The sequence below is a fragment of the Emydura macquarii genome, unplaced genomic scaffold (genome assembly GCF_026122565.2).
Source record: "Emydura macquarii macquarii isolate MOO-44397 ecotype Brisbane River unplaced genomic scaffold, CSIRO-AGI_Emac_v2 contig_2308, whole genome shotgun sequence".
Classification (NCBI taxonomy): domain Eukaryota; kingdom Metazoa; phylum Chordata; order Testudines; family Chelidae; genus Emydura; species Emydura macquarii.
Window position 1 is genome coordinate 1,125,444 of NW_027132445.1, and position 23,133 is coordinate 1,148,576.

General features: G+C 41.3%; 1 long non-coding RNA gene across 1 annotated transcript; it reads left to right on the top strand.

Moving 5' to 3' along the window:
• Positions 1 to 1,633: 1,633 nt before the first annotated feature.
• Positions 1,634 to 16,852, top strand: LOC137161483 (uncharacterized). Its single transcript, XR_010922087.1, has 3 exons — positions 1,634 to 1,759; positions 3,729 to 3,870; positions 16,738 to 16,852. It is a non-coding gene; the product is annotated as an uncharacterized lncRNA (long non-coding RNA).
• The last annotated feature ends 6,281 nt before the right edge of the window (positions 16,853 to 23,133 follow it).

Sequence of the window (23,133 nt, forward strand, 5' to 3'; positions counted from 1 at the left end):
GACTTGTGAGTGATCAATAAAATGAAATGTCCATGCTTGGTGAACAGTGGGACTACAGAGGGTCTTGACCTGTTTTAGACAAAATATATAAATGCACACTTTTCTTCGATATGATCAGAAAAGCTCACTGAGACCAAACCATCCTAAAGTGTAATTTTACTTTAAAAAGAAACATGTGAAAATGGCCAACCTACTCAATGTATCTTCCCCCACAGTCATATTGGCTTACATGAAGTTCCAGTAACACTCATTGTGGAATGATCCTATTGCAAGCAATCCTTTGCAGTGTGAAGAAACTTGTGTCAGGACTTGCCAGCGCTGAGCCCCGATACCGCTAGGCTTGGCAGTTCACAGCCCCGGTACCTCTGGGCTTGCCGCGTCAGTTATGAAAATAAACATTTACTTGAGCTCCAGAACATCTTTCATTACAAATTAAGCGCTGGGAAGAAAAGCAAGAATATGAAAATATTCTGATGAGCTATGAGTGTAATATAAAAACGTAGAGGTTTTGCCTTGGTAACACAAGCCATTTTTAACCTGTAGGTAATAAGAATGTTAGAAACAAGCTTTAAAAAAATGAAACAGTTCAATATTTTTAGTTTGCTGTCCATAAAATGACTCTAGAAAGAAATTGCTCATGTTGTAAAAAAATTCTCCACCAGGCTGACAGCAGGGATTTTTCATTGTTGCAGAGATAGAGGTGAGCTAAATATAAGGCTTAGAAAGGGACTTTTTACTTCTATCTTAAAAAGGAAGCTGCTACCACATAGTTCTATAATAAAGCTAAAAAGATATTTTTCATTCTTAAAATCACTTGAATTCTATTCCATGGCTTAACAACTGATACTTCAAATATATCTTCAGTACATAAATACTTGAGCTCACAAATGCCTTTCCATTGAACTCTGACTTCAGCACTTAAAACTTGTTTGGCCAATGTTCTGCTTTGCTCTTAAGTTTTTACAACTGTGTGCAGAAAGTTTGCATGGCAAAGTAGCATGCAGTCAATTGTTTGCACACCAAGTTGCATGTGCATTTATGGATTAAAATAAGGGTGTGACTCACAAGAGTAATGGTAAGAAACTGTATTGTCATATGATAAAAGTCAGTTTCCTCTGAACTCTTGTGGTTACATTGACCTTTAGGAAGTGGTAGCTTTTTAATGCTTTCTATCTTCAAAGGAACACTGAAAAGAATTGGCTTCAGTGCTGCCCTAATCCGTTTCTAAAAGTGAAGACAACATGGGTGCATGATATGTCCACATGTAAGTGTGGTATATTTTGTTCTTTAAGCATGAGCATCTTGTAAGAATCTACACTGAAGAAAGAGGGTGGTTTGTAGTTTATAGAATCTAATCTTTCCATGTATGCAAGTCATTAGTAAATACAAGCCAAGTTTTAAAAACAAAATGAACTTTTATATGAAAATGAACCCAGATTGCAAGTATTAAAGCCAACCATGGCTTCCTCTGATGAGGTATCTATCCCACACAGGGCTTGAATGGGTTAAAAAGGGCTAATTAACCTTATAGGCTGCCCCTGGAGGAGAGCCAGGGATTGATAAAATCCAATTGAAGATGAAGCCCAGCTGGGCCAGATGCAGAGTGGGTTTGTATATAGCTGGGAAGTTCAGAGCTGGAGGCGGTTGTGGGGAGGAGTTTTGTAGTTACTTTCTGGAGGGAAAGGGAGTTGACTAGGAACAAGGAGGTGTTCTAGAGGGAAAGTAAGCCCTGGAATCCTGCCATGGACTACAGAATCTGGTGAGAAGCTGAGAGGGATGAAGTAGCCTCTGAGAGCAGAAGAAGCGTGGGCTGCAGCTCCTCACAAAGCAGTTATAGGTAGATTTGCTCCCCAAAAGGTGATAAAGCTAGCCTGCAATGTACCCTTGAGTGAGAATTGCTGCCCCTATTGGTCTAGCAGGACTTGGGGCGTGTTATGATTACATCAGATATCATTACATTGGTTGAAATTATAGTAAAGAACAGAATTATCTGATACAGATGAACATAGTGTGTTGGGCAAGAGTCAGCATGGCTTTTGTAAAGGGAAATCATGCCTCACTCATCTACTAGAATTTTTGAGGGTGTCAACAAGCATGTGGACAAGGACAATCCAGTAGATATAGTATACCTGGACTTTCAGAAGGCATTTGACAAGGCCCCATGCCAAAAGCTCTTAAACAAAGTAAGCTGTCACGGGATAAGGAGGAAGGTCCTCTCATGGTCCAGTAACTGGTTAAAAATAGGAAACAAAATGTAGGAATAAATGGTTAGTTTTCACCATGAACAGAGGTAAATAGCAGGGTCCCCCAAGATCTGTACTGGGATGTGTGCTGCTCAACATATTCATAAATGATCTGTAAAAGACGGTGAACAATGAAGTGGCAAAATTTGCAGATGATACAAAATTACTCAAGATAGTTAAGTCCAAGTTAAGTAAAGATAGTCTAAGATCAAATTTAACTGCAAAGCATTACAAGGGCATCTCACAAAACCGAGTGACTGGGCAACAAAATGGCAGATGAAATTCAAGGTTCTTAAGTGCAAGTAATGAACATTGGAAAAGATATTCCCAACTATACATACAAAATGGTGGGGTCTGAATTAGCTGTTAGCACTCAAGAAGGAGATCTTGGAGTCACTGAGGATAGTTCTCTGAAAATATCTGCTCAATGTGCAGCAGCAATCAAAAAAAGAGAACAGAATGTTTGGAACTATTAGGAGAGGGATAGATAATAAGACAGAAAATATCATAATGCCGTTATATAAATCAATGGTATGCCCCCATCTTGAATACAGCTTACAGTTCTGGTTGCTCTTTCTCAAAAAAAATATTAGAATTGGAAAAGGTACAGAGAAAGGCAACAAAAATTATTAGGGATATTGGACAGCTTCTATATGAGAAGAGATTAAAAAGACTGGGTCTCTTCATCTTAGAAAAAGAGATGATTAAAGGGGAGATGATAGAGACCTATAAAAATCATAAATGGTGTGGATAAAGTGATAAGGGAAGTGTTATTTATCCCTTCCATAAGACAAGAACCAGAGGTCACACAATGAAATTAATAGGCAGTAGGTTTAAAACTAACATAAGCAAGTACTTCACACAATGCACAGTCAAAGTGTGGAAACTGTTGCCAGGGAATGTTGTGAAGGCAAAAAGTATAACTGGGCTTAAAAAGGAATTAGATAAATTCATGGAGGATATGTCTATCAATAGCTATTAGTCAAGATGGTCAGAGATGCAACTCCATGCTCTGGAAGTCCCTCAACATCTGACTGCTGTCAGCTGGGACTGGATGACAGGAGATGGATCACTTGATGATTATCTATTCAGTTCATTCCCTCTGAAGCACCTGGAATTGGCCACTGTTGGAAGACAGGATACTGGGCTAGATGGGCCTTTGGTCTCACCTGATACAGCCATTCTTATGTTCACCCCGAAGGATTTTATTAGTATCAGATGTCTTATAACTTATGATCAGAAGCTGTAATAGTTTTTATGTGGCTTTTTTTTGTATGCTTACAGCTGAATTTGTGCTGACTCCCCAAAATGTAACCTTTTTTATAGATAATTGTTGCTCAGATGGATATATAGGAATCAGATATTGGGGGGGGGGGGGGATTTTTTTTAAGGCTGTGGTGGTCAAACTCTGAAGAGAAGCATCTATTGCAGCAATGTCTGTGTCAGAATCTCAACTGACTCTCAGTCATTCTTGTTCTTATTTAGAGTAGCAGCAGACTATGTTCTACCACATATCTGTTTGCCACCCCCAAGTCCACACCATGGAATGCTGCCCTGACCAGAAGAATTTCTTCAGGAGAGGATACATCTGCCAGTGTCAACATTGCCTCTTGCTGCACAAGCTAAGGTAAGATTTGACCCAAGATGGGGCAAAAAAGTATAAGAACAGTCAGACTTCTGGTTGTTCCACACTGATTTGTATTTTTATGTAACATTCTTTTTAAAAGGCTCAGTAAGTGTGATATAAAAAAGAACTTTGACTCTGGTGATCTAATGGTACAATGGGTGAGTATCAACAGGACACCACATAGGTTAGCACAACTGACAATCCCTGCTGAGGTAGAGCCTGGCAATAGAAGAACGTTGTCAAGTCTTTGTGGAGAAATAGCAGCAACAGCAGCAGAGGAGCCAGGAAACATTGCTGAAAACAGGGGAGTTTGGGGAGGGAGTGTGTGGTCTTCTGGTATTGTTGGAGTGCTCATTGGAGTTGTGTTGGTGTGTTTTTTGTGTCTCTCACTGACAGGAAGTAGGGGGAAAGTTTATGTCAGATACAGAGGCAGTAGTGGTAGTTACTCAAGCAGTGGAAGAGACAATGAAGATGACTGGATGTGGAAGCTGTGAGATGTAATGATCCTGGAGGGGGTACCTCAAAAGAGCTTCATTTGTATGAAGTGCCACCTCATAGAGCTGATGGAAGAGAAGATTTGAGGGTTGGAGATGCAAGTGGAAACTCTGGTTGAGTTTAGAAGCGGGGTTGAGCAGATGATGGAACAAAGGAATGAGGAGGCTGAAGGGAAAAACCCAGACCTGCAGATGGAAGCAGGACCAGTGAACTCTGAGGGGAGAATGCTGGGTGAGAAAAGTGGCCAGTGGAAGCATGTGACTGTGAGAACCCAGCAGAGGAAAAGACAGTCTAGTGAAGGAGAAATAGAGCTCAGAAACAGGTTTGTGGAGTTGGAAAATGAAGAAGGGGGACAGCAGGTGGTTACTGAAGGTGGGAGGGCAAGGAAGAAGAGAATATCAGCTAGTCCTATACAAAGAGTGGATAAGCCAGTGGAGATACCAGCAAATAAAAGCCCCAGGAGGATACAGGAATGGTTGCAGAGGATTGCAAAGGAAAATAGTAGATGAGATGACTTGCAGCCAGAAAGAACAGGGGATAAGCTGGAGAATTGCACCGTCACCAAAAAAAGACAGGTCTACATGATTGAGGACTCCCTCCTGAGAAGAACAGACAGGTCTGTAACCAGAGCTGATTCAGAGAACAGAAGGGTGAGCTATCTGCCGGTGCTAAGATATGTAATGTAGACCTGAGGCTGAAGAGGATCCTAACGGGAGTGGGAAAGAATCTGATTGTCCTTCATGTGCGTAAAAATGATATAGCTAGATTCTCGACGAAACCTATCAAAGGAGACTATGCCAGGCTGAGGAAGACTCTTAAGGAATTCGAGGCTCAGGTGATCTTCAGTGGGATTCTGCCTGTCCCTAGAGGAGGACAAAAAAGGCGTGGTAAGATTCTGATGATCAACAGATGGCTCAGGCAGTGGTGTTATAAGGTTGAGGGTGTATGGTCACTGGGAGGCATTCATGGAGAGAGAACTGTTCTCTTGGGATGGACTTCACCTGAGTAGGGAAGGAAATGCACTTCTAGGATGGAGGCTGGCACAACTGATTGAGCGCTTTAAACTAGGGAATTGGGGGAGATGGTTGGGAGATGCCCAGGTAATCTCCATGCCTGATTTTAGCATTGAGAGGGAGGAAAACGAAGTAAGAAAGGACACAGCAGTGAGGAGCAGAATGGACGTTAAGAGGAAGGGAAGTGTAGATACCAGTCTAATAGGTGATATTGGCAGTAGAATGACTGTGCCAAATCAGATAAGGAATGTGAGCGAAGCCAAACAGCAAAAATTAAGATGTTTGTATACCAATGCGAGGAGCCTGGATAACAAAATGGAGCAACTAGAGCTACTGGTAGAGGAAGTGAAACCAGATAATATAGGAATAACAGAAACATGATGGAATAATAGTCACAACTGGTGTACAAGTATTGAAGGGTATGTGCTGTTTAGGAAAGACAGATATAAAGGCAAAGGTGTGGAGAAGTATTGTATATGAATGATGAGGTAGACTGTAAAGAAATTAGAAGTGATGGAATTGATAAGACAGAGTCTGTATGGGTAAAAATCACATTGGGGAAGAAAACTATTAGAGTTTCCCCTTGGATAGTGCTACAGACCACTGGGATCTGATTTGGACATGGATAGAGACCTCTCTAAGGCTTTTAAAGAAGTAAATACTACTGGGAATGATGTGATTATGGGATACTTTACCTTCCCAGACATAGACTGGAGGACAAGTGCTAGTAGTAATCATAGGACCCAGATTTTCCTGGATGTGATAGCTGATAGATTCCTTCACCAAATAGTTACTGAACCAACAAGAGGGAATGCCATTTTAGATTTGGTATTGGTTAGTAGTGAGGACCTCATAGAAGAACTGGTTGTAGGGGACAATCTTGGTTCGAGCGACTATGAGCTAATTCAGCTCAAACTAAATGGAAGGATAAACAAAAATAGATCTGTGACTGGGGTCTTTGACTTCAAAAGGACTAACTTAAAAAAATTACGGGAATTAGTTGGGGAAGTGGACTGGACTCATGGGTCTAAAGATGGAGGAGGCTTGGAATGACTTCAAGTCAAAGTTGCAGGAACTATCTGAAACCTGCATTCCAAGGAAGGGGAAAAAATTCATAGGCAAGAGTTGTAGACCAAGCTGGATGAGTAAGCATCTCAGACAGGTGATTAAGAGAAAGCAGAAAACCTACAAGGAGTGGAAGATGGGAGGGATCAGCAGGGAAAGCTACCTCTTGGAGGTCAGAATATGTAGAGATAAACTGAGAAATGCCAAAAGCCAAGTAGAGTTGGATCTTGCAAAGGGAATTAAAATCAATAGTAAAAGGTTCTATAGCCATATAAACAGGAAGAAACCCAAGAAAGAAGAAGTGGGACTGCTAAGCACTGAGGATGGGGTGGAGGTTAAGGATAATCTAGGCATGGCCGAATATCTAAACAAATACTTTGCCTCCATTTTTAATGAGGCTAATGATGATCATGGGGACAGTGGTAGGATGCCTAATGGGAATGAGGATATGGAGGTAGAAATTACCACATCCGAGGTAGAAACCAAACTCAAACAGTTTAAGGAGACTAAACCGGGGGTGCCGGATAATCTCCATCCAAGAATATTAAAGGAACTAGCACATGAAATTACAAGCCCATTAGCAAGGATTTTAATGAATCTGTAAACTCAGGGGCTGTACCGTATGACTGGAGAATTGTTAACAAAGTTCCTATTTTTAAGAAAGGGGAAAAAAGTGATCCGGGTAACTATAGGCCTGTTAGTTTTACCTCAGTAGAATGCAAGGTCTTGGAAAACATTTTTGAAAGAGAAAGTAGTTAAGGACATCGAGGTTAATGGTAATTGGGATAAAATACAACATGGCTTTACAAAAGGTAGATCATGCCAGACCAACCTGATCTCCTTTTTTGAGAAGATAACAGATTTTTTAGACAAAGAGAATGCAATGGATCTAATTTACCTAGGTTTCAGTAAGGCATCTGATATGTTTCCACATGGAGAATTGTTAGTTAAATTGGAAAAGATGGGGATTAATATGAAAATTGAAAGGTGGATAAAGAACTGGTTAAAGGGGAGACTACAACGGGTCTTATTGAAAGGTGAACTGTCAGGCTGGAAAGAGGTTATTAGTGGAGTTCCTCAGGGATCGGTCTTGGGATCAGTCTTATTTAATCTTTTTATTACTGATGTTGGCACAAAAGGTGGGAATGTGCTAATAAAATTTGCGGATGACACAAAGTTGGGAGGAATTGCTTATACAGAGAAGGATCGGGATATCATACAGGAAGATTTGGATGATCTTGTAAACTGGAGTAATAGAAATAGGATGAAATTTAACAGTGGAAAGTGCAGGGTCATGCATTTAGGGACTAATTACAAGAATTTCTGCTATAAGCTGGGGACGCATCAGTTGAAAGTGACAGAGGAGAAGGATCTGGGTGTATTGGTTGATCACAGGATGACTATGAGCCACCAATGTGATGTGGCCGTGAAAAAAGCTAATGTGGTCCTTGGATGCATCAGACCAAGTATTTCCAGTAGAGATAGGGAGGTGTTGGTACTGTTATACAAGGTGCTGGGGAGACCTCATCTGGATACTGTGTGCAGTTCTGGTCCCCCATGTTTAAGAAAGATGAATTCAAACTGGACCAGAGAAGGGCTATTAGGATGATCCGCAGAATGGAAAACCTGCCTTATGAGAGGAGACAAAGAGTTTGGCTTGTTTAGCCTAACCAAAAGAAGGTTGAAAGGAGATATGATTGCTCTCTATAAACACATAAGAGGGATAAATACCAGGGCGGGAGAGGAATTATTTAAGTTCAGCGCCAGTGTGGACACAAAAACTAATGGATATAAACTGGCCATCAGGAAGTTTAGATTTGAAATTAGATGCAGGTTTCTAACCGTCAGAGGAGTGAAGTTATGGAATAGCCTTCCAAGGGGAGCAGTGGGGGCAAAAAACCTAGCTGGCTTCAAAACTGAGCTTCATAAATTTATGGAGGGGATGGCATGATGGGACAGCCTAGTTTGGCAATTGACTGATCCTTGACTTCTGGTGGTGGATATGCCAATGGCCTGTGAAGGGATGTTAGATGGGGTGGGTTCTGAGTTATTACAGAAAATTCTTGCTGGGTGTCTGGCTAGTGAGTCTTGTCCACATGCTCAGGGTTTAACTGATCGCCATATTTGGGGCTGGGAAGGAATTTTCCCCCAGGGCAGACTGGCAAAGGCTCTGGGATTTTTCACCTTCCTCTGTAGCATGGGGCACGGCCCATTTGCTGGTGGATTCTCTGTACCTTAAAGTCTTTAAACCATGATTTGAGGACTTTAATAACTCAGCCATAGGTTAGAGGTTTATTAAAGGAGTGGGTGGATGAGGTTCTGTGGCCTGCATTGTGCAGGAGGTGAGACTAGTTGATCATATTGGTCCCTTCTGACCTTAGAGTCTATGAATCTATGAGAAGCATACACAACTTCTACTTGAACCATGCCTGGCTTGAACCTATGCTTTTAGTTATTTTTTTCTTGAAAATTAATTGCAATTCACAAAGCTTAATATAAATGTAAAAGGGAACAAGAGTCACTGCAGTTAAGTGTTTGCTTCTATCAGATTATAAGGCTTTGCACTTTGCTTTATCAAATGTCAACAAACAAAAATAAAGTGGCACTCATAAACCACATTGCTTTGGAAAAGAAAATAGAGGAAATAAACAACTAATTAGAAAAAGGCCATTTGACCTTAATAGTAGTACTTTAATGATATACATTGGGATCATCTATGGTTCTTCCATTGTACTGGGAAATATAAACTGCCCTTTCTATTCCAACTACAATAAATAAATGTGACTTGGCAGACGTACCACAGACTGCTGTGATAATTGCAGCGTCCTTGTACTATATGATTTTCATTTGCTTTATTTGTTCACCTGCTTGTGCAACGTGCCTTTGCTAACATTAGACTCTTCTCAGGAGTCATTTTGTGTCTTATATATATCATTGGTAGATCTCAATTTGTTGATTCAGCTTCTGTTCAGTGAGAAACATTTCTGGATTTTCTGCATGCATCATATTTCTCTCTCATATGTTTAATTTTAATTTGGTAAATATGCTATATACGTGCCCAGAACAAAGTCATCGTTGTTAGGGAGAATGATGAAGTTGGACAGTTTCAGTCAATGGTATTTTATCCTGTAATGGTTAGAAGTATTTTTGCATGGCATTCTCTGAGCTTTGTGACATTCTCTGAGTTTTGTAAAGATGAAAACACAATTTAAATCTTCTCTAGATCTTTTCAAGAATTCCTGTAAGCTTAAGCTTTGGGGTTGGCCTGATCTTTTTGCATGATCTGCCTTGTAAGAAACATTTTTTTATGGATCCTGTTTCATTTCTTTTTCCATGTTTCTTGTTTCTTGTTTTCTTGTTTCTTTTTCACTTCTGGTTTTGGCACAGTGCACCATCATACTTGATGATACTTGTTGCAATAACCAGAGTACTAGATTAACAGTTTATTGCTGTTAGAAGGATCCATTCCCCATATGCTATAATGCTATACTGCAGCATTACTCACTAGAAACAATGACTTATTTTAGTTGGAACACAATATACTTAAATAAAAACATTAAAGAGGTACATATACTTATTCAGACCTGCAACATCAAGCAGATCAGTCATCTCAATTTTATTCAAAATATTATTCTTCTCCAGCAAAATATAACACTGTGAGAAAAACATAGAATGCTCACATAACTTAATGTACCTTGCATCACTATTCCTTCATTTACACAGATTTTTATAATGCTAGTTCAATCTTATATGTCCAACACTATATTTTCATTATAGACTGAAAAGGAGGATAAAATTAAGGTTGGGTGAGATGATAGCAAGTGATCAAGGATTATTTGGCCTTGGTGAGTTGATTTCGTTTAACTTGTTATTTCCAGACCTTTTTAAGGTGCAGAAGACATGTTTAAAATAGTGTAATTTGTGGGTGGGTGTTAGCTAGAATCAACTGAAACATACCTTCAGCCTTAGCTCTTTCTTAAAAATATTTTTTATTTGGGTAGAATCATTAGAATCTAACTATTCAAACAGAATTTTTGCCTGGCATGGTGCAGGTTTTTATATGCCTCACAAAGCTGCTTTTCTTCCTTGAGTGATTGCTCATGTCCATTACACTATAGGTGAGTGCACACCACCATGCATGGTTCCAGGAACTTTTTTCTCCTTAGCAGACCCCGTAGGCCTTCTCCCTCGGTGGGGGCGGGGGGTGCGGAGGTGGCGTGGGCAAGGCCAACAAGGCTCTTGCTGCTTGAAAAGCCTCCGGTGTCGATGGTGTTGGCAGGGACACTCTCCCACTCCCAGGAGTCAGGGGAGGCTCCCTGCTCGGAGATTCAGGCACTGGAGAAAACTTGACGGGCTGTGGCCGGTGCATCTCCGCACTCGACCCTGCCTGTACCAACAGCGCAGGGAAGTGTCCACGCTCCGCATGCTGTCTCTTCTTCTTCGGCACCGGGGATGTTGCTCGGTGCCGAGTTGAGCCCGGTGCCGGTGGTGCACTCTGCACCGAGGTGACGCTAAGTGCCGACGTGGAGTGGGACGGCTCAGACGCCGGGCAGAGTGCTGCCTCCATGAGCAGGGCTTTTAACCGGATTTCTCGGTCCTTCTGAGTCCACGGTTTAAAAGCCCTGCATATCTTACACTTGTCTTTGCTGTGCTCTTCCCCCAAGCACTCAAGGCACAGATTGCGGGGGTTGCTGAGCGGGAAGGCCTTCCCACAGGAGGCACACGGCTTAAATCCAGGTGACCGGGGCATGGCCCAGCTGTTCTAAGTCCCTCAGGGACTTCTTATCTAACCACACTTAACAACACTTAACACTACTTAACAACTACTTAAAACTAACTAAACTACTTTGAATAACAAAGAGTTCAAAGAAGGGGAATAGTACTTGCTGTGAGCAAGGCTAGTTCCATCAACCGTCACAGGTGGAAAGAAGGAACTGAGGGGGCGTAGGGCCAGCAGTGTCTCATATACCACAGCATGCACGTGGGACTCCAGGGGGCACCAGAGCCGGCCCTACAGGGTCTTCTAAGGGGAAAAAGGTTCCAGGAACCGTGCACAGTGGCGTGCACTCACCTATAGTGGAATGGACATGAGCAATCACTTGAAGAACATCAGTTACTGGAAAATAACCTTGTTTTTTGTATTGTTCTGTTTTTTTAGTGTGTGACCATCCATTTGTTTAGCCAATTTGCCCTTTTGGGACACTTTATACTGAAAACAGTTCTTTATATTAAACCTGAAATTCCCTTATAATTGAACTGAAAACTCATATGGTGCTGGTTTCCAAATAGCTTGGTGTGACTTTGAATGTGACAGAAGAGTATATTCCCTAAAGGGATTTCCCCAGATCATTAACACTAATTAGAAAAAGGCACTTTTTAAAGAGCTCCAGTCCCAGTAATGAATTATAAAGATTAAATGTGGGCCATCAGATAAATGCATAGAACTACTAGATGAAACCTTTATATCACTGCTGAATTACTTTAGTCTAAAGAAATACTTTTAAACACACACAAGTTATTCACAAGAGGCAAAGCTGTACAATAGCTGAGCGGTTCATCCCAAATGAGTGCCAGTAAAACCCCTTACCCTCCCATGTACAGTCATATGCACTCATATTCATGGGATAAATGCATTTTATCATAGGCAGCCTTATTTGCTCTGTCCACTAATCCAGTTCTGCCAAGACTACTGACTTTCAAAACTGTTAAGCAGATTTCAAACAGTTCCTAATTAAACAACAAAAGAAACCAAAAATGATCTCTCAAAGTCAGGAAATGCAGAGTGCACTTAGGCCCCTGTACTTGAATTCAATATCCTAAACTGGGAATTAATACAAACTGGAGTTTGTTACACCGCTGTTCATACTGTGAATTCCAGTACAATTTGTGAAGTCTTCAGAAGTGCCGGAGAAAAGACTCTGCATTCCGTCTCCTATCCCTTGAACCATCCAGTACAATAGCTGGCAGACAACGCAATACCAAAGAGTTTCCTTTAAACTATTTAGTGTCAATAGGATTCAGTATAATAGATCTCATTGTCACTCACATGTTGTTATCCTTTCTTCAGGAGGTCCTTTGACAAGTCCCATCAAATTTTCCCTTGGAATGCAAACAGTGATCTTCAGATCTAAAACCCCTCTGGCATGTAACTCGCTCTTTGATCCAGGAGTGAGGGCTCTGTTATACACAAATATCCTATCTTTATCTACAGATGCTTGTACTTTGAATTCCTTCTAAACACCAAACTGTTCTTTGCAGGCTTCAGGCCTGTTTTATTGGAGTTCCTAAAGTTAACACTTCAAAATATGCTGCTATTGGTCTATGATGAGGTCAAAGAAATCTGGAGAAAACTACACATATGAGATCTATTGTTTTAATAAATCTCTGAATTCTAATAATTGCAAGTGCAAAACTGGCAATTTTGCTGATATTGGCTTAATATAAATCCAGTTATGAAATGTAACCTGTTTTCAAATATTTCCTTATATGTAAGTAGCCTCCTCCTATCACCAACCATCCTTTCAGACCACTTCCTTCCTTTTTCCATTCACTGTTTCTCCAGACCTGCAAAACCATCCCCCTCATTACCTCTCACAGCATTCTAACTCACAGTCAACCTCCAAAGATTGCCAAATCCTATGATACTAGAGTACTGACAACCTAAAGAAAATAGATCCATCGCATCCCTGGAGTTTTCTGCCTTATGATGTTTTCTAGAGTTTCTGCTTTAAATACCATGGCCCCAACTCTCTGTTTTATAACATCCTTTGTTATAACATCCTTTATAACATCCTTTGTTGCTACCATAATGGTCCCTAAACACCACACCCCATGCATGGGATGGCCCCACCAACTCTAGAGTCATCAGAAGGCCTCTACTTGGTACCTTGTGGAAGCCCTGTCTCCATAGAGGGGTATTGTGAAGGCACATCCAAATTGCTCTGCAGTCCATCTGTTGTGGGACACCATGGGCATGTCTACACTGTGGGCACTAATGTGGCACAGCTGCACCTATGCTGATTAGCGTAAACATTTCTTACATTTTCCATCAATATAGGTTATCTGACTCCCTGGGCAGCAGTAGCTAGGTCAAAGGAAGAATTCTTCCATTGACCTAGCGATGTGTAGTTCAGGGGCTAGGTTGGTCTAACTATGGTGCCAAGGGATGTGAATTTTTCACACCCCTGAATGACATAACTAGGTCAACCTAAATGTTAAGTGTCAACCAGGACCAAGAGACCCATAGATTCTCCTGGGGAATAGCCGTAGAGAGGCTCTAACTCATCCTGGGGGGCATACAGGCCCCTAGCAGAAACCAATAGTCAGGTGGCAGGTTTATGGTTACTGAGAAGGACAGCTCAGCGTATAGACGGGGCCAGGCTTTTTCCACAGGCACAAACGTATACACTCCCATAGTAGGTTCTTTCTTCAAATGTTTAAAAATGTTCCAGCTTTTAAATCCATGGCCTAAATGTGTTATGATCTTCCACTCTTACCTGAGAAGAAAGATAGTTTTACAAGCCTCTTTCCAGATCAAGTTTCAGTGTCTGAAAAAAGAAAGCATTTGGCATATTTATGTGAAATCTCCCCTGCCCAGGCTGGATTCATTGTTTCCAATGCAAAGTACCTGCAAGGTACTGGGCATCGTTAAGTGTGTTTTGTTTTGTATTTTTTAACCTTGTGACCTGATGTGTTGCCCTCTTTGATGAATTAGGGACCCAATACTTGAAGATTTTACAGAAATGTTTCATAGCTTATTTCAAATAATAAGTTTTATCCAGAAATCAAACTAATTACTTTTTTTTCCCCTTCTTCAGAAGGTTTGGGTATTTGCATATGTTCTGCTCTACTAATTCCACTCAGGGTCCTATTCCAGTCAGTCTCTCTCCTCTTCTAGTCCCACCTGTTTCTTGAGACCATGATTACATTTTGTTTGATGGGGCTGTTAGACTTTAATTTTATTTACCTCTTTAGAACTACAGCTCCTGACTCCTGTGATCTGTTGTGTAGAGGCCTGTGGTTTAAATTGTCTAAGCTAATGAAACACCCAATCAGTCTGTTACATAATCGTATGTATAATGTATTGAATAGTCCCCCACCCCCGAAAAAAAGGGAAGTGGCTATTTGTACCACCCAAGGACTGTAGTAAAATCATGACTGGTAAATAAAAGGACAATGGAATCAGAAGTTAATGAACCAGAGTTGGTGTGTTGGAAACTAGGCCTATTTTTTATATAAAATACTGAGGGAAAGGCATATTCTGCACGTCACCCCCTTTTGGCTTCAGGGGGGAATCACAAATATGGAGGACAACTGAACTGAAAGAAGCAGTCTCTGCCATCATCGCTGCCATCTTCACCATCTCCCGGGACATTGGGACCCACCATCCACTATGACATTGCTTTCATTGAGCTCATCCTGACAGATGTCCTGACCAGGTCAGAGAGGGGGAACAAATGACATTGTCACCTCCACCACCTTTGGATAAATCCTGATCAACAGCTGGGATGTGAGCATTGGTTTCCCTCTCCCATATCTTCCCTCATGGTCTCTCCCTTCCTCCATCTCACTTCTTCTCTTTCCCATCTTTCCCTTTGGCCTTCTGTTTAATAAGAGTCTGGTAAAGCTGAAAGACTGCATCTTTTGCAACACTGCTGTGAGCCCAAAACACGAAAGGCTGTTCAGGACATTGCTTTTAACAGCATGAGGATGGTTTAAGTTTGCAAGGTCTCTGAGAGTCTGAACACCTGGGGTGCTGTGCCCGTGTTTCTCCAGCAGCCAGGTTGCACGTGAGAGTCAGCACCAGACACAGAAGCTGCATTTTCTGCCTTTGTTGTTCTTTGTTCTTCCCTTTTGTGTGTGGTTGCCTTGTTTTGTCTTCAAGGATGTAGGATCGGACTCTAACAACAGCCACTCCAGCCCATCTCAGCTAACTTTTTCTCTTGTCACCAAAAAGGACAATTAAAATCCATCTCTAATATTATATAAAAGACAAATGTGATTTTTTTCCTTTTAAAAAAATCTTGTGATGGACATGCAAAACCAGGGACTACAGCTTTGGTCAGCTCCTCCTCCTGTGTATCCCTTTCCTCCTGGTGAAGCAGGGACTATGCTTCCCATCAGCCCCCTCCCCACTGCACTTCTCTTTTCCCTGGCTACATAAGAGGGAAGGTCCTGAAACAGGAAATGGCTGGGCACTCTTTGGCAGTGGGAGCTGCATGGCAGCAGAAAACTTGAGAGAGGCCCCGGGAACTGTATGTAGTGGCATGTGTAACAGGCTGTGGCTGCTGGACGTCACAGCTGGTGCAGGTCTGTGTGGGGCTTATGAGGAAGCACCGGCAGCTGGGCAGGGAGGGAGGAGCCAGTGCAGAAGGGACCCCATGAAATACATTATCTGAGCTTGGCCTGGAAACCTACAGATGCCTATTCGCTTGAAGAGACTGGATGGAACTAGGCGGTAGGCCTGAAGAGCCTTGACTCTCCACTGGACTGTCTTAGGGACCCAACCCAGAACCACTGTTGCACACTTTGAACTGTAACTGTTTAAGCCCCTGTACCCAGGATATCTGCAGATTTCCTCTCTCCTGCCAGCCCCAGTGAAATGTCCTTTCACTTAGTCATGTGTCTGAGTGGTTATAGGGACCCTCCAGAGCTAGCGCCTGCAAGACCTAGCTGCTGAAGCAACTACAGTACTTGCCTGCAAGACACAGTACACCTAAGGATTTGGGATACAGTGTAGCTCCAGTCATTATGCTTTCTACAACTAAGGGGAAAGGCAATAAAGTATTTTGTTAAAATGAAAGCCTTACTCACCACTTTACATTTTAAACGTTTAGCTTCTTTTTCTCTCTTTCTTTTTGCAATCTTTAATGGGTTATAAAAAATTAATATTTTTGTGGCCATGTGACGAAGCAGGCTGAGGTCTCTATACTCAAACCCCCGAACCATGTTTAGTGTTGTATAATGACAAGGTCATGTTAAAACCTTTGACACTCTGGGTGCATTTATTCAATCAAAATTAACACAATAGACCCCAGCATCTTCCCTCTATAATTTAACAGGGGACAACCACCTCTATTCAAGAGCATTGCAGACTAGAGAATAACAGACTAGCTTTTCCCAGGAGATTAAGTGCGTTGCTTCTGCATTCACATCTTCCACTACCGTGAGCAGCCATCCACTCCAAGGTTGCTTCCACACTCAGGTGTGGTACAAAATGAATAACAAGATGCTGTCTTTAAATAAAGTGCCTGCAGTCTACAATCGGTCACTGATCATTATTTATTCCTTTCAGACCTGCAGCAAAATGTCCATCAGGGATCTGCATCAATGGTGAACAAATCCTTCAATGCTACTTACAGTTTGAGAACTTGACCCTGTTCATTTGTTAGGCTCCCATTCAGCTTGTCTGGCTTCTTCACACTTTCTGAGTTTATCAGTTGCTTCAGAAAGGGTGAAGCAAAGAGAGGAGGAGGATGCCCTCGCTGAAAATACAATCTAGTCTAGTTCCTGTATAATGGCTCTAGCCGCATGTGTTAAGTGCCTGTCCTATGTCAGAAAGTAGATGCCTGATTTACACTTGTAACATGCCTGAACGAGTGAATATTTATTAACCATTTGACAGGTGCTGCACAGTCTTGTTCAAGGTTAGAAAATAGAGGCCATTGCAGTCTCTGCACAAATCCTTTTTCACTTCTGCTTTGTGGAATGTTAAAAAGGCTGGTCCATGCAATGGATGGACAAACCCATCCCAACCTTGTTCGTTACCTGCACTTCAAATAACTTACTACAAATCATAGAGAGATGTGGATTTTGTATGACCCTTTGGGGAACTGTGAGGAAAATTACCAGTCTTTGCGGATCAACAGATTGCTTAAATGTAGAATCAGCCTCGTACAGCCCACCCAGATTTCAGGCAGGGAATTGGAAGGCCAGTGCAGGTCACCAATAGTAAACATCTTAAAAGAAATGTAGAAAGACATGTTTTCTCATGGTGTAGAGAAACAGTGAATGCAGTTAAGTTGGTGTGGAAGAAAACTGAGTATTTATATTCATGGCATAGACACAGAGAATGTAGAGAGAAACAGAAATAATCTTGTTGGAAGGTTGCAACCTAACTGTTTCTGAGAATTCAGAAAATTAGCACCCAAGAACCCTAAAATATATAGAGAGAAAAGAGACTGCTTCCTCAGGCATCATGATACTACTCATCTCACCTTGCTTAAACTGGCTCTTTCCAGACTGACTTAGCTCATGTGCTTTGTTACAGAGCCCTCTAACTAGCAAGTAGGACCTGGAAAAACACCCACATTCAACACAGTCCTTAGTATGTCACACCAAGCACAAGAAGTGGAGCATTGAACTTGAGTCACTGAAGTCCTGAAATCTGTAGTCCAAGTGGAAATTAATGTACAGCAAACAGGATCCAGGAAGAAATTGAAAATATGGAGGATGGGGAAAAAAGATCAAAACTTTTGTCAGATGGTCTGTCAGAAAGAGAGGAAGGAGGAGAGATGCTGTCTTATACAAATACATTTATATATTTGCCATAGAGCTCTCTGACCTGATACTGGAATAGAAACACTGACTCAGCAAAGCTGTTAACCCTGTGCTTAAACTTAACGACAAGTCTAAGTGCTTTGCTGAATTGGGGCCAGAAAGAGTTCATTGAAGTACCTCCCCAAGGCCTCCTGCTGATAAAATTATCATTGCTGCTCCTGGGGGTTTATTTTAAAATTCCAAGACATAGAAAAGATCTCCAAATTAACTAGGTAGGTGAATTCAATTTACAAAGAAAAGAAAAAGTTATTTCTTGATGTCTGTTATGCCACTCAAAGAATTCTGTATATTTCTGCAAAGAGAAGTGTGAGAGAAAAGGTACATCTTTTACTCTTGGGTATCCTGCAAGACTCTAGCCATCTACATGAATCAAATTAATTTTTTCAGTAATCAAGAGGAAGCAATGTCATTATTGGGTCTTTCAGAAAATCAGGATGGATTTAAACAATGAATACATAAGCCCAGCAGATTTCCATAGCAAAGAGAAACCAAATGAGAAGCACAGAGCTGAACTCTTACAAGCTCAGCTGTATGCCTCTACTATTTTCTTGCTTAAGAATAGTAGGAAATGAAAATGTAGATGATGACGAGAGCTCCTGTATTAAAATGAGTGTGACGTTTATAATACAACTGTTTTTGTTGGGATAAGAAGAATGAGAATATATTTTCCCCTTCTTTAGTCGATATAATCATCCAAATAATCATACAAATGAGATATTCCAATGACTGAATATGTAATTAAAATCCCTCAGATAGATTGTTATAAAGAAGAGATTACACAAAGTTCAATTAATGAGGAGTGGAGGGTTTTCTTATGCTCTTTGGGGCAGGGACATTCTTTGGTTTGGTGTCTGTACAGTGCCTAGAACAATAGGGTCCTGGTCCATGATTGGGGCTTCTAGATGCTACTGCACTATTAAAAATATTCATCTTCCTTTGTTTCTTGGAGGTTTAGGTGGCAGGTGGATGGGTGGAACTGGCCTGCTGCCCAGCTATGCTAAGAAAGCTCTTTGTTTAATTGGTGCCCTTTAATTCCCTTCCCTCCCTCCCTCCCTCCATTTTTGCTGCATGTTAGAATTCTGTAACTTATTTTAATTAGTCCCTTTATTCCCTGTTCCCTGGGCTTGTCTACCTGGGGCCCGCATAAGAGAGTCAGGTTCTGAAGAGAGAGGGATATGGGGGATAAAAAGAATCAGCTTAGTTCGACCATGTGCATTCCTCACTCTATGGATCCCTGGGAAGGAAAAGAGGGGGATATCCCTTCCTCACTCATTTCTCAGTTGGTTTAAGAGCATGTCTACACTTGAAATGCTACTGCTTCAGCTGCGGTACCCTAACTACAGCAATGAAAGGGGTTCTCCCATTGGTGTGTTAATCCACCTTGCCAAGAGGCAGTAGCGAGGTCGATGGAAAAATTCTTCTGTTGACCTAGAGCTATCTCCACTGGTGGGTTAGGTCAGCTTAACTACATCACAACAAACCAAGAAAAAAAAAAAAGATTCTGAACTACCTTTAAAAGGTTGCGTTCAGATACTGTAGCTAGAGAAGAGCCAGCTAGGTTTTAAAAATAAAATAAAATAAAATGGAGTGGGTTGGACATACATGTTCTACTTATAAAAATAATTTTAAAAAAATTACTATTCTAATTAAAAACAACACCACACTTTTCTGTGCAGATGTGTATTGTTTAAAACTGCAGCAGGAAGACAGGCTGGTGGGGGCAGAACTGGGGACAGTTCTCAGTAGAAAGTCTAGAGTCAGTGTGTGCGTACCTCTGGGAACAAAACTTTTCTTCATTCTAATTAAGTTCCTTGTTCAGGGGTAGAAGGAAGTGACTTTCTCTGTCTCTTTACTGTTCTCATAACACCAACCATTACTGGAAGCTAAGTCCTTCCATTCTGGCATGATTGGCAAATAACAGTAGCTAACATTTTTCATCCTTTTTTGACAAAAAATAGTGTTTCATAGTACACAAAAAATTGAAATCTTGACTTCAGCAGCTGGGGTTTCAAGGCAAACACAAAATATCACAAGAATCCCAAGAGAAGGTAACAGTGGGACAGGAGATTGGGTAAGGCAGGGAGGTATGTGGGGCGGTAGACGTTAATGACGGGGGACGACAATGGAGAGGGATAGAGTGGCATCTCCCTCCAAACAGCCAATGGGAAGACTGAGTATGTGTGTGCCTTTAAGGTTGAATTTTGAACCTGAACTGAAATGATTGCACACAAAATCAGTAAGAGTGGCTACCTGCTAACAACTCAAATCAGAAGGCAGATCAAACTCCCACCTCTCTAGTCCATTATTTCTTTAAAATCTTATCATTTTTCAGCTCATCTCATGATTTTGGTGATGGGGTGGGGAAGGGAAAGGTCTGATGCATGATTTTTGAATGCTTAGTATTGGCATTACTGCCATGGCTGACTGCAGCTATGTAGGTAGGGGTCTCTCTCATAAGTCCTTGAATAAAAACTTTGTGGATACCCTGGCCCTTTTTTACCTGGAGCCCAGATCTCTGAACTCATAGATCCTGCTTTTCGACATGAAGACAGAACTCTTACTTCCAGAGAAATGGTCTTACCAGATCTGGGTCAATGCACTTGGGGAAGGGGCAGTACTCTGGGAAACTTGCATTGCCACTGCCCATGCTGTATGCAAGCACACACCTTCTCTGATGCAGAGTTTTTATATAACAGAAGGCCGTGGCCTGCCTGCATAGCTTAGTGGGTTGACACAAGCACATTACTCCTTTGAGAGTGGAACTGCTGTGATAGCAATCTACTCCAAAGTACATTCTAAGCTGTTGGTTTTAATTTATAAAGTCCTCTGTGTTTTGGAGCCTGACTGCCTAGGCAAGGGAAGCTTGTCTAGGCAGTCAGAGCCCACTACTGGGAGTAGAGAGACCTGGGTTCTGTTCCCAGCTCTGTTATTCCCTGGGTGACCGTGAGCAACTCATTTTGGGCCCATTTCCTCAATTTTAAAATGGACTGTAAAGTGATTTGAGATTGTCAGGGGACAGGTGCTATGTGATTGCTAAGGTTTATCACATTAATCCCTGCTTCTCTCCATATACCTCATCATGAAGGTCGAGATCAAACTGAGAAGTTTCTGCTGATAATCCCTAAATGCATGTACTCTTGGGGACTGGAGGTACGACTATTACAGTGGAGAGGGAGCTGGGTGTGGAACTTGCTACCTCCACTGTTCTGTCAATTCTCAAATGTACTAACCTTCAAGGCACAGCAGAAAGAAGATCTTTCTGGTCAAGTTCTTGTTTGATTATGGATCAACACTGAGATGGTTTCCCTTATGATACTTTGGGGCAGTTCAGGAAGGGATTGTTTGTGCTACCTGTTGTTGGCAATTTAATTTTGTGTGCTTATTTTTGATTTTGTCTGTCCCTGTAAGCCAAGGCAATGGTACACTAAACATTTAACTTCTCATAACAATCTAACAAGGAAAGAATCCTAAGTGCCACTTATTTTTATTGTTGAAGGAGACATTTCTCCTGAAATTGTCTCCTGGGGAGCTGTGAAGTGCAAAGAGAGTAAAGCTGGTGTTAAGGGAGGCATAAGAGAGGGAGTATCTGCTGGAAGATAATACAGTTGGCTATTTCCTAATGCTTCTTAATGAACCACTGTGGTTTACGAGAAAATGAGATCAGGGCCTAAAATAGAATTTGGGGGGGGGGGGGGGGGGAACACATTTTCCTAAAGCATGATTTAATGAAAAGGCCCTTTCCCCCCATCTGTTTATATTAATCTTCAGAAGTGATACTAAAACTTAAGGAAAAAATGTGAAAGATCTATATTGAAGTCATTTTTTCTCACTTCTTTCACGCTTACAAATTAAATCTTGTTTAAAAAAAAAAAAGTTTGACTCCACGTAAGGGCCTTAAGGGCAGTAATATAAAATTATATGGATGTTTAACTGCACCATATCGCTGTGCTGTAATTAAGGCAAAGTATCTCACAATTATTCCACCAGCTGGGTTAATATATTCAACATTCATGCATGCAAAATGAATATTTATTTATTTTAAAGAAGCTTTATGTTAAAAAAAAAAAAAAAAAAAGTGGATTAGCAGTTCAAGTTCTGAAAGATGAGGAGAGGAGCACAGAGAATCTAAAGTGTTATCTCACATATAAATGATGCAAAAACCAACATTGGATATTTACTTGTATAGTTATTCTTACTGAGAATACTTAGCATTTATTGTCTTGACTGCTTTACAGACTTTAACCATTAAATCCTCACAACACATCAAGTGGTTAGTATGTTTTAGCCCCATTTTTTTTAAGAGATGGAGAAACTGAGGCAGAGGGGTTATGGCCAAAATTTTCAAAGCTGGCAGCCAGGAGTGGGACACCTAAGTGCGTATATGGAATGTAAATAAAAATGGCCAGGCTTAGGTCCCAAGTAAGCGAAGCACTGAAGTACATGTACATAACTTCTCACATGCTTAAAATGAGGCACATGTTTAAAGCTTGATAAAAGAGGGATCAATTCTGCACATTTCTGCACATTCTCTTCATTTTAAACATGTGCTTTCCTGAATTGGTTCCTTTCAGTGGTGCTGAGCACCCAGGGCTCCCACGGGAGTACTGGAAGTTGCATTCTTTGGGCACAATAGACACCAATTGTGTTTTTTAAATAGCTAGTTTATAGGCAAGCTGTCAATTATGAAATCTTCGTGCTCTTTTTATGTGTAAATTAGAATAATGAAAAGAGGCAGTGCAGGCTCTTTAGTGCAGTTTGGAATAGCTGCTGGTGTGAACTAAGTAGGAACTGGGTTTACCAGCTCAGTCAGAATAAGAATGGACCCCAACCTCAGCCCAATTTGTTATCCAAAAGGAAAATATTTAAAGAGGCGCTCCTGAATCAGAAGTATGTCGCTTTTGGAGAGCTCTGTGTAAATCTGCCTGAGTTCTCAGATGAAAATGAGTTTGCTTATGCTCCCATCATATGGTGTGTGTGTGGGGGGGGGAGGGAAATCTGAACAGTTTGTCCAAGTAGTACCAGACTTGTACTAACAAATTTGAGGTGGACAGACAAAGTTCTGTGGGGAAGCTCGTCAGATAACTGTCTGATCTAGCTCACTAAATGCACTTCTCCCTGCAAATTTAGACAG